Source organism: Desmodus rotundus, chromosome 12, assembly GCF_022682495.2.
Source record: "Desmodus rotundus isolate HL8 chromosome 12, HLdesRot8A.1, whole genome shotgun sequence".
In the NCBI taxonomy this organism is placed as follows: Eukaryota; Metazoa; Chordata; class Mammalia; order Chiroptera; family Phyllostomidae; genus Desmodus; species Desmodus rotundus.
The window spans coordinates 85,219,629-85,235,639 of NC_071398.1; the positions used below are offsets into that span (position 1 = coordinate 85,219,629).

Below are 16,011 nucleotides of genomic sequence, written 5' to 3' on the forward strand. Positions count from 1 at the left end.
CTAGGAGGTATTTGCTGAGAGAAGGATATCCTCTACCCCCTCCTTAAGGTAATGAGTTTGAAGAGAAGAGACTGAACAATTAAATGGTGAGTGAGAATCTTTAAGGAGTCAAAATAAAAATCCCAAGGGTGGGGTGTGCCTGGAGAGGGACATCCTTTTTGTCAATGATTGACATGCAGTGGGGGTGGGAAAACCTCTAGTGACTTTCTCCTTGACTGGGCCCTCGTGGAGGCACACCTGGGTATTTTGGGACCTGAGGCAAATTTCCAGAACTATGCTCCCCCTTCCCCAGCCCACTCTTCAGAGAACTAAACCATGGGGGTAACAATCCTATAATTTTAACTGTATTTATAAATTCCTGATCCTTTATGTAGTGCTTTTTTTCTGGTCTCTGCTTCGTTTGAATGTTGCTATTTTCACAGAGGAAATCAGAGGAAAGAGGCTATAATTATAGGTCAAACACCAGCTCCGGAAGCAGGGAAGGCAGCAGAGAGCCCACGGCTCCCTGCCCTCTTCCGGGTTGCACCCTGGACATTTCCCCCTCTTTCTTTGGGCCTAGGTCAGCTCTTTGTGTGTCTGTCCCCGTATCTTTCCTCCCTTCTGTAGGCAGTGCAGCATATCACAAGATGAAAAGGGAAAGTTAGAACTAAAAGCCAACACATTAAAACTGCGCATTGCTTGGGCGGGCCTGTCTCTTGGAGATAATTCAAGTGGAAAAGAAAAGGGGGAAAAAAAACCCATTTCAGGTCATTGGCCTTTTTAAACAGACCGCCGGCAATATTTACTCCTTCTAAAATAGCACAGTCACATGAAATAAAACTGTGTTCGGTAAAGCCTGCAAAACAAAAGGACAATTTACAGGCTGGCACACTCACTGAGGGTCCTCTGTTTGCAGGCCCCATAGGCCGCTTCCTGGCTCTCGTGGCCACCTCCTGTCCAGGTCCTCCAGGAGATCCATCAGGGTCAAGGTCAGATGGCCCTGGAGACCCTCCCAGGCTTTTCACACCCCGACTCCCTTGTTAAATAATCTGGAAAGGTAGCCAGAGAGTTGAGAGCAGAGCTGCAGCAAGGCCTCCATCCTAGAGCCCGTACCTGGGAAGCGCAGGTTGTGGAGTGGCGGGAGCAGCGGCTGGGGTGCCCTTGCCCTCCAGCATGGTCACCTCTGTTCATCTCTCTCCTTCACCCCTGACTGCTTCTGTTACCTACCCACCCACCCGCTTACGTCTGATTCCTTCATTTCCCCCTCACTCATTCTTACATTCCCCTTTTGCCTTGTCCCCTCGCCTCTTGGTCCTGCTACGGCCCACATGGCCCTTCATCAGTCAGCCCTGCTGTAACCTATAAGCTCTAAACAAGCTTTTGGGGGCAGGTTAATGAATGTGCTGTCACAGGCCAGGTCTGGGGTAAGGGTGAATTCCCAATGAGCCCCAGACCTCACTGAGGACTCAAGGGAACTTTCTTCACCTCACTCCTAGAAACTTTTCAGTTGCCCAGGACTGCTTTAAAAAAGAAAAAAGAAAGCCAAATGCTATTCAAAAAAAGAATGCACTATGTTTATGAGCTCAGTATGTTTCTCAAAGCCCTTTCATATCCATTGATTTAATCTTTACATCAACCTCGGGGCATGCGCAAGCTGTGGAGGCAATGGAAAAATGAAGAGGTTCAGTAACTGCCCAAGACAGTCAGACAACTGTCCTCTGTTCCCTCAGCTTCCGTGCACACAGAAAAAGCAGAAAGTGACACCCATTCTGGCTGTCAGAGAGGGACTCTTCTAGCATCAAGGGCGAGAAGCACAGCATTAGCCTGAGTCCCTGGCTTATCAAATGTTGACCATTGGAACTTCATAAAGTCAGTTTCCCTGAGTGTCTAAGTTTCCTTCCCTTATACCAGCAATCTGGAAGGTTCTGCCTTCATTTCCCTCTGTACCTGCCAGAGTACCAACAGTAGGTATGGGAGAGTTAGCCAGATGTCCATCTTTTCAAGGGCTTAATGGTGGTAAAGAATATTACTTTTAGAGCACCAGTGAGGTCTGTCTACTGATCAATTGGTGGATCAATCAGTCCATTATGTCCTATCAACAAATATTGAGTCTCAGCGCCAAGCCACATGATAATACAAGCTAGTTTCCGATGGTCGTGGGAAAGGAGACCTCGAGCGGGAGAGTGTAGCAGAGCCTGTGTGTGTTCTCTCTGGCAGCCAGCACCTCTGTCTCTACGTCCAAGGTCTGCTCTCTGGCTGCCAGGACGTCAGGGACCTGGGCTCCCTGAGAGTGGAAGGGCCCCGACTGCATGCACCTGAGGAGCAGCCCTCAACTGATGACTGGCAGGTGCAGTAGGCACAAACACCGCACTCAGAGGCCTGGCGTGCACCGTCGCTCCCCTGTAGGCTGAGCTGTGGGACTTCCCTCACTGTCGCTCTCTTTCTGGCTTCCATGTATTTACCTGTCAGGTTGCTTTCCCACACCCCTCCTGGATTTTCCTGGGAACACCACCTCAAAAATCACTGTCACACTAATTCTTAGGATGTGCTTGTTTTGTCTCGGGCCCCATCCCACCCTGGTCTCTAGGGTCAGAGTGAATGAGAGAGATGGGGGAGCAGACAACCAGGTCCTCCTCTGGGTGCCAGAGAGGGTTGTCATTACAAGCTGAAGGCCAGGGGACAAGGACAGCACTCAGGTCTGAAGGAAGACTGTGTCCCCAAGTCTGCACAGGATACAGCTCCAGTGTGAGGAGGGAAGGACTAATGGGAACTGAGTGTCATTTGCCACCTTAGGGGATGGAGGCAGGAGAGGTAGCAGCTGTGAGACGCTTCTCCACAGTGGCTTCTGGGGAGCAGATGTCCACGAACAGACTTGTGCCTGAGCGCACAGGAACATCTGTGATGCCCAGAAAGATTGCAAAAAGGAATGAAGTATTGATATAAGCTGCATGCATGAACCTTGAAAACATGCTAAGTTTTCATGTCTGGCATGGAAAACATGCCAGCACACGAGGCCATGTATTGTATGTACTGTGTGGCTCTATTTACACCAACTGTTCAGAACAGGCAAATCCACAGAGACAGAGAGTAGATGAATGGTTGACAGGGGCTGGGGGAGAGAAGAATGGGGAGTGCGTGCTCAATGGCACAGGCTTTCCTCCTCAGTGATGACAATGCTGTGGAACTGGGTAGTGGGGATGCTTGCAAGCCTTGTGACTATACTTAAAACCGCTATATTTTGTACTTTAAAATGATAAATTTTGCATTATATCTAAATAAAGGGAAGAGAGAACAAACTGGGAAAGTTTGGAGTAGTGCAAGGAGGCACTGCGGCCCTGGTTCCCCAGGGCTGCAAATTAGTAAAATTTGTGTTATTAGTGTTATGCTCCTTCCTCGTGTGGCTGGTGATGGTTGGGGTCATTAGTGTTCCATGTGTTGGAGGACGTCTGGTTGTGCAGACTGTACGCGGGACAACCTTTGTGGTGGCCCTGGTCAGTTACACGTTGCTGTAAGTTTCTTTGACACGTGGGATCTCCGCTGCCCGAGACCGAGGGGCGGAGCCTTCTGAGCTGCTTCGTGAGTGCGCATGTCGTTTCCCTCCCTGCAGTGCAAACTTTCTGAGGGTAGAGGTCATACCTCTTTTAGGGAATTAAGGTGCCCTCTTCTTTTTCTTCTCCAGGCAGGGCACCCACAGCTGTTCCTTGACCCTGTGACCTTTCCACGATGGCTTGAACGTGAACGTAGACCTGGGGGCTGGCACCAGGGCCCACCCTGTGTGAGTTTTTAACCCTGCTAATGTTTCCAGATTCTTCTCCAAAGGTCAGGATGGTTCACGGGTCCAGAGATGTTCCACATTTCTGTCCCGATGCTTGGCGTCATTCGCTCCCTTCACCAGGAGAGCAGGTTTGATGTATACAGGACATGTGACGCCTGCTTTTTGGGGGTCACGATACACTCCAACATGGAGCAGGCTGATTATGACAATGTATTTGACAGCAAACTCCAGCAAAATCGAGGCCTCAGCACCTTGGTTCAGGAGTCACTACAAGTTTCCTTTTTCAGTGGAAGAAAAAGGAACTTCCAATTAGAGTATTAAAAAAAACAAACCCAAAATGTATAAGTTAGCTCCTTCCACCCAGTTCCTCCTGCAGTTCCTAAACGTATGGGAATGAAAAGACACCCTTTTCTGACAGCGGCTAGTTAGGGCCCTTCTGCTGGGACAACCACGGCCAGGAAGGCAGTGCCCACCCAACGGTGCTTTACGTGTTGCCCCCTGTCCTCGCCCCCACTCCTGCACCCCGAGAAACAGACTCGGCAGCCAGACCTGTGTTTCACAAGGGGTCTGACTCCAGACACCCAGGTTGGGTGTTTACTTGAAGGCTTGGATGAACAGAAATGTCACTTCCTTGTTCCAGAGCTGGCAGAGTGCCTGCCCCCTTCTGTTGGCCAAGGGCCAGAGACAGCCTGAGGGCTACACGTGCTCTCTGCAGGCACGTTCTCAGCGTCCCCAAGGCTGGGTCACATCTGGGCTCGGAGTTTCTGCCTCCTGAGGGAGCATGGATGTTTGTGTGCTCTGTGTGTGTGTTTGTGGGGTTTGTATACGCACATCACGGGCTGGAGTGTGTGTGTGTATTTTGGGAGTTGAAGTGGCTAAGTGTATGTAAAAATTAATATTTATTGTAAAGCAGTCTAACAATAAAGAAAATATATAAGGAGAAAAACCACTGAATATCACCTGAGTGAAAAATTTTCCACGTAGCTCTCTCTCTCTCCCTCTACACATACAGTTGTAATTTTCCATAAGTGGTATCAACCAATACACTGGAAGATTGTTTTCTACACTAATCGTAATGATGGGCAGTTACCAAGTGCTTGCTATGCATCAGGCACTGTGCTGTTCCCTTCACATGGACTAATTTCTTTTAATAGCGATGACCCTTCTGTGAGTAGGTACTATCAATATCCCCATTTGACAGATGAGGAGACAGCCATAGAGAGGGTGAATAAGGTTAGCCTCCAGTGCATGGCCCCACAGCTAGTGCGGGGCAGAACCTGGCTTTGAACCCATCTGACTCAGGGACTCTGCTTTTGATCACAGAGCACAAGAACAACAGACAGAACAAGCTGACTAGGGTCTTGGAATTTGTTCATTTATTCATTCATTCATTCACTCATTTGTTCAGCAATCACTGAGTGCCTCACGTGGGCTAGGTCACGGTGATAAAACATATGAATAAGATACAGATTATCTGGAGACTCCAAGTCTTCTGAGGGAGAAAGATGTGTAAATAAATCCTTGAAACTAACAGTAATGAGGCAAATTACAAAGGACAAAAGGGAAGCTATGAATGCCACCTGGGGAAGTGGTAGAGGTGACAGTGCCACCGAGTCTTAAAAAAAGAAAAGAAGGAGTTTTGCTGGAGAGTTAAGACGGGGAAGAGAAAAGAGGGGAAAGCCACTTCAGACTGACCAAACAGCACGTGCCAAGGTCCGGGGAATCTCAAGTGTGTGGTGTGGCTGCAGGTGGAGGTAAGGAAAGGGGAGGCTCACAGGAGAGATTGCAAACGGAAGCATCTGGATGTTCCACTGAGGAGTTTGGCCTTTGCTGTGCAGGCACAGGGGAGCGACTGGGGTGTTTGACCACAGTGCGGTTTTACAAGGACAGCATTCTGGAGGAAAGTTAGGAGTGGAGGGGCTGGGAACAGCGAAAGTAGTCGTACATAGAGACAGGAAAGCAGATCAACCCTGACTGCCAGGGAGCACCACCTGTGGAAGGAACCTGAGCTCAGGAAAGAGGTCTGAGCTGTCTCTCCCAGTACACAATTCTGCAGACGGGAGAGCTTAATAAATTCTCTCCTGCAAGTATTTTTTGAGGAGCTGGTATGTGAAAAATTCTTTATGACATTGAAGCCAAACACACATACACACACACACACACACACACACTTTCTCTTTGGGAGTTTGTACATATGTATACAAAAGTCAGGTCAAAGACAGGAAAAGGTAAGGTATGAGGGTTGAAATGAGTGGGCTATAAATGGCACAAGGACGTAATCAGCCAAATCCAGAATGTGGGGCATGCTACAGGGCAGTTAACCCGGTTTTGTTTATTTATTTAGACAATGGCATGGGGCAAAGTGGAGGAAGGGCTATTATAGTTTAAAAGCAGTAAAGGGGGAGGTGGGGGGGGGTGGAAGAGGGCTTGGGGGGATAAATGGTAATGGAAAAATACAATGAAAAAAATAAAATAAAAGGAGTTAAAAGAGACCTCACAGGTGTAACCAAGTATGACGAGTCAGGGCGACCTTGGGTGGGTGTTGAGTATAACACATCCACCTCTAAAAAGGACCTTTTAGACAGCTTGGGAAACTTGGATACAGACTCGGAAATATATAATGTGAAGGGATTATTATCAGTTTCCTTAGGCATGATACTGGCATTGTTGCTATGTAAGAAAATGTCCTTTATTGAGACGCATGCTGAGGTACTCGGGAATAAATTGACACACCATCTAAAATTGGCTTTAAAGTGGCCCCCACTCCCCCAGCCCCGCAAAAAGGTGGACAGAGGACAGATGAGCTAAAGTATGACAAACCTGACAGCTATGGAAGCGGGCAAATGGTTCACGAGGGTGTTTTTGTGTGCATTTGGAAATTTTCACGATAAAAGTTTCTGGTTTTGCTGTTTGTTTTTTAACGAGTGCTGCAGACACAAATGGTAAGCGGTTCGGGAGCAGGGTGCTCGGGGAAAGGACTAGAATGATTCGTGGAGATGGAGCTGAGCACTTTCTTCCTTCCTCCTTCCCTCTGCCTCTCCCTTCCTATGAGTTAGCATCTTCCTCCTACCAAGCAGAAGGCCATATTAAAAACCGCCTGGCAGGAGGGAGCAGCGGGTGTCTTTTGGGGAATGGGGAGATTGCCTGGAGAAGTGGGCAGCCACACTGCAGAATAATGAGGGGAATGCCAGGCTGCGTGTCTGGCTGGACTTTGCACAACAGGCAATGATGGGGCTTCTGTGCAGAAAGGTGTGATGAAATCCACACTCTGGGTGGATTAATTTTGACATGCTGGGCAGCATGGAATGAGTTGCAGGGGCGGGGGGTCTGGGGCAGGGGGGTGGTGTTACCAAAGTCCAGGCATGAGGAAATGATAAAGGCTTGAACTGTATAGGAGTGACGTTGATGAGGGGCCAGTAGAGTGACATTTCAGATGAATCCAGAATCCGCCAAATCTGTTGGTGACTATTTATGAAGCTAGCGTGTGTGAGTCAAAGATTAACTTGAGTGACTGGATAAATGGGGTACTGTTTAATAGAAAGGAGGAAACTGAGCTGCCGTGGGAGATGAGGATTGATGTCAAATGTACAAAATCTGAGGTGAGGACAGATGGCCGAGCTGCGACACTTCAGACTGTTTCAAAGAACAGGCCGTTTCGTGAGGGGGTGAGGAGACTCGAAGTCAAATGAATGGTTTAAATCTTTCACTTCTGCCTCCCTTCCCCCACATGACACCTGATTAAAGTTTGCAGACTAAAGTCAGAAACAGAATTTGGGAAAGTGATTGATCGAGCAGAGATAAGAGGTGAAACCATGGGGATGGCGGGGAGGCAAGTGGGTGTTTCCAAGGTGCTGAAGAAACCTTGCTTTTGAAATCTTGCTCTGCTATGACTTTTGCTTCCCGTTTGTGATAACGAAACCTTCCCAGAATTCCATGGGGCACAGCTCTGGTGGGTCATTCCACTGGCACTGATACCTCTCGGTTGGATTGCTGATGGCTGCAGAAGGACATTAGGCGCTCCCTGAGGGTGGGGACCAGTTCTGGTACTCCAGTCCCAGGATACAGCATGCTCTTGCAGGAGATGCCGTGGTAGCTAGGGATGACCTCCCAGGTCCTTGCCCCACAGATCTGGGGGGCTGTGCTGTCATGACTATTTAATTATGCATGAACAAACAGGGAAAAAAAGTCACACAGGGCAGGGTTTCAAGAGCAGAATTACTTCAGCTGCCTGTGGAAATAACACCACGTTGTGCAATAGACTTTTAGGGTGAAAAAGGCACATTAGATCTTGGTCTGACAGTCTGACCTTCTGTAAAACTCAGCCCATCTTTCCTGTTTGGACCTGCAGATAGGACACCTCCGAAAAAAGAAATCGCAGAAAAGCCTGATATTTCGTGACACCTAGGAAGCCTTGTGTTGCTTTCTCTTTCTGATTCTTCATTTCCAGAAAATGACACCAAGAAGCCCATGAGAAACAGAGTGGATGATCTTTTCTCAACAGCCTTCCTTCCTGCTAATAACCCCTTAAGCTTTGCCCATTCCCTCCTCCTTACCCGCCTCTCTCCACCACAAACCTACTTCCTCCCCGGAGTCCTAGCCTGCACACTAACAGCCCGCTTACCCCAGCCCCTCGTGCTCCTCCCCCACAGCTGCCAGCTCGGGGGTCACGTCCAGGCAGCCTGATCCTGGCTGAGATTCCGACCTCACTCAGCAGCCCTGGACAGAGCTGGCACGGCCACGCTGGGTCACCTTGGGGGAAGGCAGGCAGCAGTGACTGGGGATGAGAGCCCAGCCGACCTGTGTCCTGTCTTGCTGTCATCGTTTTAAATATGTTATTATTTTTCCTGTTATTATTACTCTTAATTATAAACTAAGAATAATTATAAATATTTCTGTTATTAGTGTTCTTAGTATCGTGAATGTAAAAAGAAGAGCTGTCGGTGAGTGAGCACCTAACTACTGCCAAGCACAGTGATACGTGCCGCACATGACTTTTCTCATTCAAACCCCCGGCAGCCACATGTAGTCGGAGCTGTCACCATCTCCTTTTTAAACATAAGGAAATAAAGTTTAGAGAAGTTATGCAACCTGCCCAAGGCCAGATAGCAAGCAAGTGGCCGTGCTGAGATACAGACGCAGATATGCCTGCTTCTCAATGCCCTGCCCTGCCCATCAGGACACGCTGCTTGAAAGGCATCTAACACAACTTCCTCCTGCCTGCTGAAGGGGAGAAGACCAACTCAGTCAGGGGGCTATTTGGGGGAGGAAGCTGGTCGCCAGGGATCCGGGATCAGACTGCCCCAGAAGCACAGGGACCTTGTACATGGTCCTCTGTGGGGTAGCTTGCTCTTTCTCCAGTGTGCAGTTACCAAGCCCAGCTTTGCCAGGCGTCTGGGCCCACATCCTACTTGGGTGAGTGGTAATAGGGCCAAGGTCACAGATCTGATTTCTTTGTGGGCCAATTCACTCCCATCCATCCTGTGGTCACAAATGGTGCTCCTAACTTTGACCTAACCTCCTAACTTTGACCTAACCTCCTAACTTTGACCAGTGGTTTTCAAGTGTGAACCACTGCAGGACAACGAAAGTGGTTTGACACAATGTTCTATTTTTTAAAAGATGAATAAATAAATCATAAAAGCATATACCCTACTGATGGATGGTCAAGAGATACAACCTTAGGTAAAGATAGTTTTGCATTTGCAACAGAGACCTAGCATTTAGTGAACCCCAATCCCTGAAAGGCCAAGCTCCCCCAAAAGGTATAGTGGGAAATTGTAGCAGTGTTTCCGCCCTGTTCAAATATCACCTTTCATTTAACTGTTTCGAGCTTGTTGAGGTCATGATACACCACCTCCTCATCAGACATCCTGAGACAGATGTGAAATCTCTCAGTATTCGGTAATAGCACAGATCCAGTACAGAGCTCGGCAACAGTGCAAATGAATGGTTACAGGGCAAGTTATACTCATTGGCCTCTTGCATGATGGCTGAAGACTGCAGGGACTGTGAATTGTCCCAAACAGGCTTGGGACCAGTGAAGGAGGCAACCCCCACTGTGCATACAGCATGCGGTAGCCCCGGTGGAAAGCCACGGCCATCTGGAACACTTTGACCTGAGTGGAGGAGACAAGGGAACACACCCATGTGTGCAAAAATAGACACAGAAACATGCACTCAAAAATACAGCACACTCGATGAGGGGGGCAGAGACATGAACAGAAAATAACCAAGTGGGTTTAAGCAGGGAACAGATTTCCGAAAGAGGGAGAGCGTGTAGCTTGGAGTTGAAGAGTCCATGTCTGGACGGAGAGAATACTGTGAGTCTGTATGTGGATGAAGGGCCCAAGGCAGACAGTACCCGAGGAGCTTAAGGCTTATGCCCAGGAGAGAACTGGAGACAAAGTCAGCTGTATTCTAGGGCACCATGCCTGTGCCAGTTGGTTGGGATAGTTCTACCCTCAATCTGTACCTAACTGATTAGTTCACCCACATGTATTGAACTTCTTGTAAGTGACTAGCATTGTGCAAGGCACCAGAAATACAGTGATGGTTGATACATCATCTTACCTCCAAAGAGCTTATGGTCCAGTCTCGTCAGGGAGACAGTAAAGCAAAGAGGCGAGTACAGTACCCCGTACTAAAGACCATGGTGGAGATCTGCCTGGGGGCCCAGAGGTAACAGAGAAGGGAGACCAAGCTCAAGCGAGTGTCAGGGATGGGGCACCTGAGTTGTCTTAGAGAACAAACAGAGAATGGAAGGTGAAGAAAGTGGGAAAAGGCCCCCTGACAGAATTCAGCTTGGGCAAAGACACTGAAAGGAGAGTGCACACGGGGAATTACAAGTATTGAGGTGTGACAGGGAGTGTAGAGAAGTGAATTTGAAGATATTGGGCAGGACCAAATTTGAATGTCAAACCAAGGGTGCAATGATAAGCATTCTTGGGATGAAAAATTTTAAGTAGAGAAATAATAGTGTCAGAGTTCAAGCAGTCATGGATGTAGAGTGAGAAGATCCAATAGCTTAATGGAAAATGACTACAACTCCTCCCCCGCGTGCCCGCCACTTCTCCCAGTGCCTGGCTCCCCTAGCACTTCTCTCCTCCTTTCCACTTGTACTATTCAGGGTGCACACCAGAATGTTGGGGAGGGCATCCCGATTCTCCTTCCACTAAGAAACACGAGCAGGCCTAGTTCAGAGCTCAAAGGCCTCCACATGAATTTCTAGAATTCATTCCAAGGTCGCTTCCAAAATTATCCAGGAGACTGAGAAGGGATTTGCTAGGAAGACGCCTTCCAAAGTCTTATAGTTATCTCTTACCTACCATCCCAGGAAAAAGGAGTGGGCATATTTGCGACCTTCTGCATATTAGCTCAGAATAGTCTGAGACAAGGTAGGGTTGGTGGGTAGGTGGGTAGGTGAGTAGATAGGCCAGTGCTAGCTTCGGTATCACAATCACATCCTGCTTCAGTGTTGCTCTTTCCAACAGCTACCCTCTCTGTTGTGAGAACTTTAAGCTATTTACATCTGATTGTCCTCCCTCTAAAATAGTTCAAATGCCCATTTGATTCTAAGATGCAGTGGCTATTGGGGGCACAGACTAGCTTCTTAAGTGGGATTGTCTCTTTCAAAACAGGAAGTAGCACTGGCCAACTTCATTAAAAATCAGGATCAGGGAACACTGAACTGAGTGCTTATTTATGTAATCAGAGTTTGGCCTGGGGCCCTGCCATAAAGTTAGAAAGAAAGAGAGAGAAAGAGACGGGCGATACCCGGGTGAATTAAAAGACAGCATGAGCAAGGAATCAAGATAACTCTGTCCCTGCCCATGTATCCTGGCCTCTTTGTCAGTCCTATGAACTTGAGCCTAGTGGCCAAGGTAACCAGACTTGAGATGTCCTACTTCCCCAAGTACAGCGATTAGTGACCCTTTTTCCCTGGGGAGGGCCCATCCCCTTCCAGTCATGGTTGTCAGTGGGGTATCTTGCCTAATGAGAACAGTCTAACTTCATAATTTTGAAGCAGGAAGGCTCCTCTGTATTTTGCTAAGCCAAAACTCACACTGAAGTTAGTTTTTAGGCCCGACTCATGCCTCTCCTGATGTCCACCATGCGGCTTCCCTTTCTCTTTGTCAATTCACCATCACTTTGGAGCCACACAGATGCAAAACAAACTTGAACCTTGTGTTGAGAGTTAAGCCCATGAGTCATGGTTGAACAACAGTGTCTTTCTCTCCACGTTAGCTGTGTTTTTCCTCCACTGTGGCCCAAACAAAAATGACGAAAGTGCCATTAATCTGTTCAGTGGTCATGGAGTGCCTGGTGTGGAGCAGGCACTGGGTCTGGCTTCTATAATGACCCAGGTATTAAGGTGTCTTCTTCTGATAGGGGGATTTGTAAGTGCAGAAGGCGAGGGAGGAAGGCACCTGTCCTCATTCACTTTCAGGTGGTCAGCCAAAACTAATGCAGAAGAAAGGATTCCCAAATACCTTAAATACCTGGGTAGGGGGAGGCCCTGGGGGCAAGAGGAAGGAGGCTCTGAAAATATGCTGCTTGAGATCCGCAAGAGAACTGATGGGGACAAAACCCGGGGTGGCTGTCTAAACCTGGATGTAGCTAGAAATAGCTGTTAGAAGGACTAGGGGGGGAAGGAGCTTTGCCTTGAGTTCCAGGATTGTCCTGCAGGGCAGGTGTCCACTTTGCTCTCTGACTCTTGCTCTGTCCCTCTCACCTCCCACATCAGCTCTGTTCTACCCTTTCACACCTACCTCAAAACTTCTGCTTATAGCGTTATCTCTTCAGTGACACTCTCTGTTCTTTGTAGGGAATCTTTGACATTTCACATTAAAACTCTTTTCCCCCCTAATTTTTCCTAATGTTGACCAATATTTTTGAGCAATTATCACGTGCTGTGGGGAATTCACAAACTGTAAAATACTCAACCTAGCCTGACCAGGGGGGATACGTACACATGATTACTTAAACAAAAATACAAGGTAGTATATATGAAATGCCAAATACACAAAAGGTGGGGGGAGGGATGCTTCAGGAATACAGAAGAAAGAGAGATCATACTGGGGCCGGAGTCCACACTGAGGGCCTCTGGGAAAAGTGGGCCTTTGGTCTAGATGGTAAGAGAGTAGAACTAGGAAGCAAGGCGAGTTAAGGGAACAAATGCTTGCAGAGGAGTTTCATAGTGGAGAAGAACAAAAATAACGTCTAACAGCTGAAGAGCCCCTTATGATTTGCAACTCCTTTGACACACTCTATTATTGAATTTAGGAATGGTGAGCTGAGCCAGATCACAGAGACTCCCGAATATCAGCTAAGATCTAGAAGATTCATCAAACATGTGGTGGGTCATTTTGCATATCTTATTTAATTCAAGAAGAATCCTTGTGGAGTAGACTCCACCACAATTTTACAATGAGTAAATCATGTTTCAGGAACTTCTCAAGGTCACTGGGTTCATCATAAGAAGAACACCAAGCACTCTTTCACCTGGTAATTACTATGTGCTAGATACTACTTAAGTATTCTCATCACCACCCTATAAAGTAAGAACCACTGTTATCCCCACTTTCAGTAGGAAAAACTGAAGCATGGTGAAGGTAAACAGCTTGCCTGAGGTCCGTACACAGCTACGAAGTGTCAGAGACTAGATTTGAATCCAGGCTATCTGGTTTCAGAGCTCAGCCTCTGACGCCTCTCTACTCAAGAGCAAAGCTGCTTATTAAAATACGATGATACAGTGTTGTATATCAATTATAGCTCTAGGACACAGAAAAAATAATGCACATCACAAATGTGAGCTACATCTGTAAGTTTAAATGCTTCATAGCTACATTAAAAAGGAACAGCAAACAGGTAAAATTAATTTTAATCTGTTTATTTAACCAATTATCTCCAAAATATCATCAGCTCAACATGTAATCAATATAAAAAGTATTAATTGTGTATTTCACATTTGTATGTGGAATCTTTTTTTTTTAACATCATGTACTTTTCTGATCTCTGGCCCATATATTTTTTAAAGATTTTGTTTATTTATTTTTAGAGAGAGGGGAAGGGAGGGAGAAAGACAGGGAGAGAAACATCAATGTGTGGTTGCCTCTCAAGAACTCCCCACCAGGGAGCCGGCCCACAACCCAGGCATGTGCCCTGACTGGGAATTGGACTGGCGACCCTTTGGTTCACAGCCCGTGCTCAATCCACTGAGCCACACCAGCCAGAGCATATGTGGAATCTTTTAAATCTAGTGTGTATTTTTAAACTTAGAGTACTTTTTGATTCAAATGCTAAATCTGCACCAGAAATATTTGATCTGTATTTATATTTTATACAATTGTTAGTTGAAAAAGTAGATTCACATGCCCACATTATTCCAAACATACTTACAAGTTTTCCGATGATGGAGTCAAGTTTCAAAAATCATTTTTTAAATATTTTTATCTATGTTGTCGAACACACTTATTTTAGAAGAAATGATCTGATTGTAAGCAGTCTGTCCGTTTCAAAATTGTCTATTTAAGTAATCCATTAACTTTTGTTAAACTCAGTATTATTAATATTGAATTCAAAGCAGTGTTGCATAGATTTAAAAGCAATTATAAATTCATCAATATTAATAGTGTTATTTATATTTTCTTTAAGTTTTTGCAGTGAATTAACATAATGCTCTTGCTTACAATGAAAATCATCTGTATATTATTCATGTTAAACTGCAGTCTGGTTATTATGAAGATTTTTAATTTTGACAGAAATTCTTAGCCATTTTAAGCTAGATAACGAATATATTCTTCCTTCCTTGGGACTTCAGATTGAGCTCATTTCTATGCAGTGTAATATCAGTGAGAAAACATAAATCACACTGCTGTTTTTTTGTCTTTGATGTTGAATATTTGGCAGATATTCCTTTCATTTTGAGAAAATGATGAATTAGAGTTAACACTACAAGAAACCTTTGTAAACATCTTCCACTACTCAGACACTGAGCATTGGAAAAGAACAGGATCATTACACTGATTTTCTTGTATTTCTTTCTACAGTGGCACAAGCTGATGATTCGCAGCATTGGCACATATGTGGAATAATTTTAACGACTATACCCAGGGCACCGTTCAGAAAACTGAACACAAGTATCTCCGCTAAGTATCATATGAGAGACATGAAGCAAGAGACGAAAGATCATTTTCTTGCTTTAAAATTTCAATAAATCCTGACTTTCAACTTAACATAGTTGGAGAAACCTTTGTTGGGACCGAGACTGTTTTCATGTTGAACTGAAGTTTTCCTTTGACAGATGTAAAGACTCAGCAACATCTACACTAATGAGTTCGGTTTTCAGGCTGTGAAATAAGACTTGTCTTCATAAATTTGAAAGTCTTTTGAGACATCCAAAGTATTAATTGGGCATGATTCCTCTAAAGCTGAAGAAAGCCCTTGCATTTTTTCAAAAATTGAATCAATTGAACTTTGATGTAGTCAGAAAGATTTTGTACTCAATGGTCAACTATTTAGTGGCTTAATTGAAGAGCTTTTATTTTTCGTAAAATATCTTTTTTAGTTTTTTGCTTATACTTTAAACAAAATGTTATAACTGAAACAATAATTTGTTGTATTATCTCTCCAGCTTAAAATGGTTTTCTTTTTTTGTGCAAGAATCCAACTCATCTTATAGCTACCAAAGTTATAACCTCAGATCCTGCTTAAAGTTGTTTTTAAATCGTTTGTTGGACATTTCATTCTAATTTTAGGGCTAGTTCAGACCTACTACATAGTCACAGTCCCTCTGAATGCCGCAAGGGTTCAACAGGTCTCTCCGTTTACCTGGTTGGAACCTGAATGTCTCCCAGCCCAGCTCAGGAACCTGTATAACTAGGAATTCTCTTTGCTGAGTTTCACGGAGATGCATCCTATGCAGCTTAGTATTCAGCCTAAAACTCAAAGAACTCAAGATTTCTGGAACTCTTTCTCTGCATACTTACCTCTTCTCTGGTACTCTGTCTCAAAAATTCCAGCTACCAAAGGCTCCCCAAACTCTGATTGTTTGGCGTTCCTTCCAGCGAGATTGGCATATCTACTTGGGTCCTCCTTCCTTGTGGTCTGGAAAGTGCCTCCAGGCCGAAGAAAGCCAGGAATATTGGAGAGATCACTTCATTTGTTTCCCTGTTTCTGGGGGCCACAATTCTGCACAGCGTATTGTACAATGAAAACAAATATTTTGTATATTTTGCCCAACTTTCTTGTTTACCATT

At 45.7% G+C, this 16,011-nt stretch overlaps 1 long non-coding RNA gene across 1 annotated transcript; it reads left to right on the forward strand.

Moving 5' to 3' along the window:
* LOC128779709 (uncharacterized) lies at positions 1 to 15,599 on the forward strand. Its single transcript, XR_008425800.1, has 4 exons — positions 1 to 86; positions 3,659 to 3,754; positions 13,037 to 13,109; positions 14,803 to 15,599. It is a non-coding gene; the product is annotated as an uncharacterized lncRNA (long non-coding RNA).
* Positions 15,600 to 16,011: the final 412 nt, after the last annotated feature.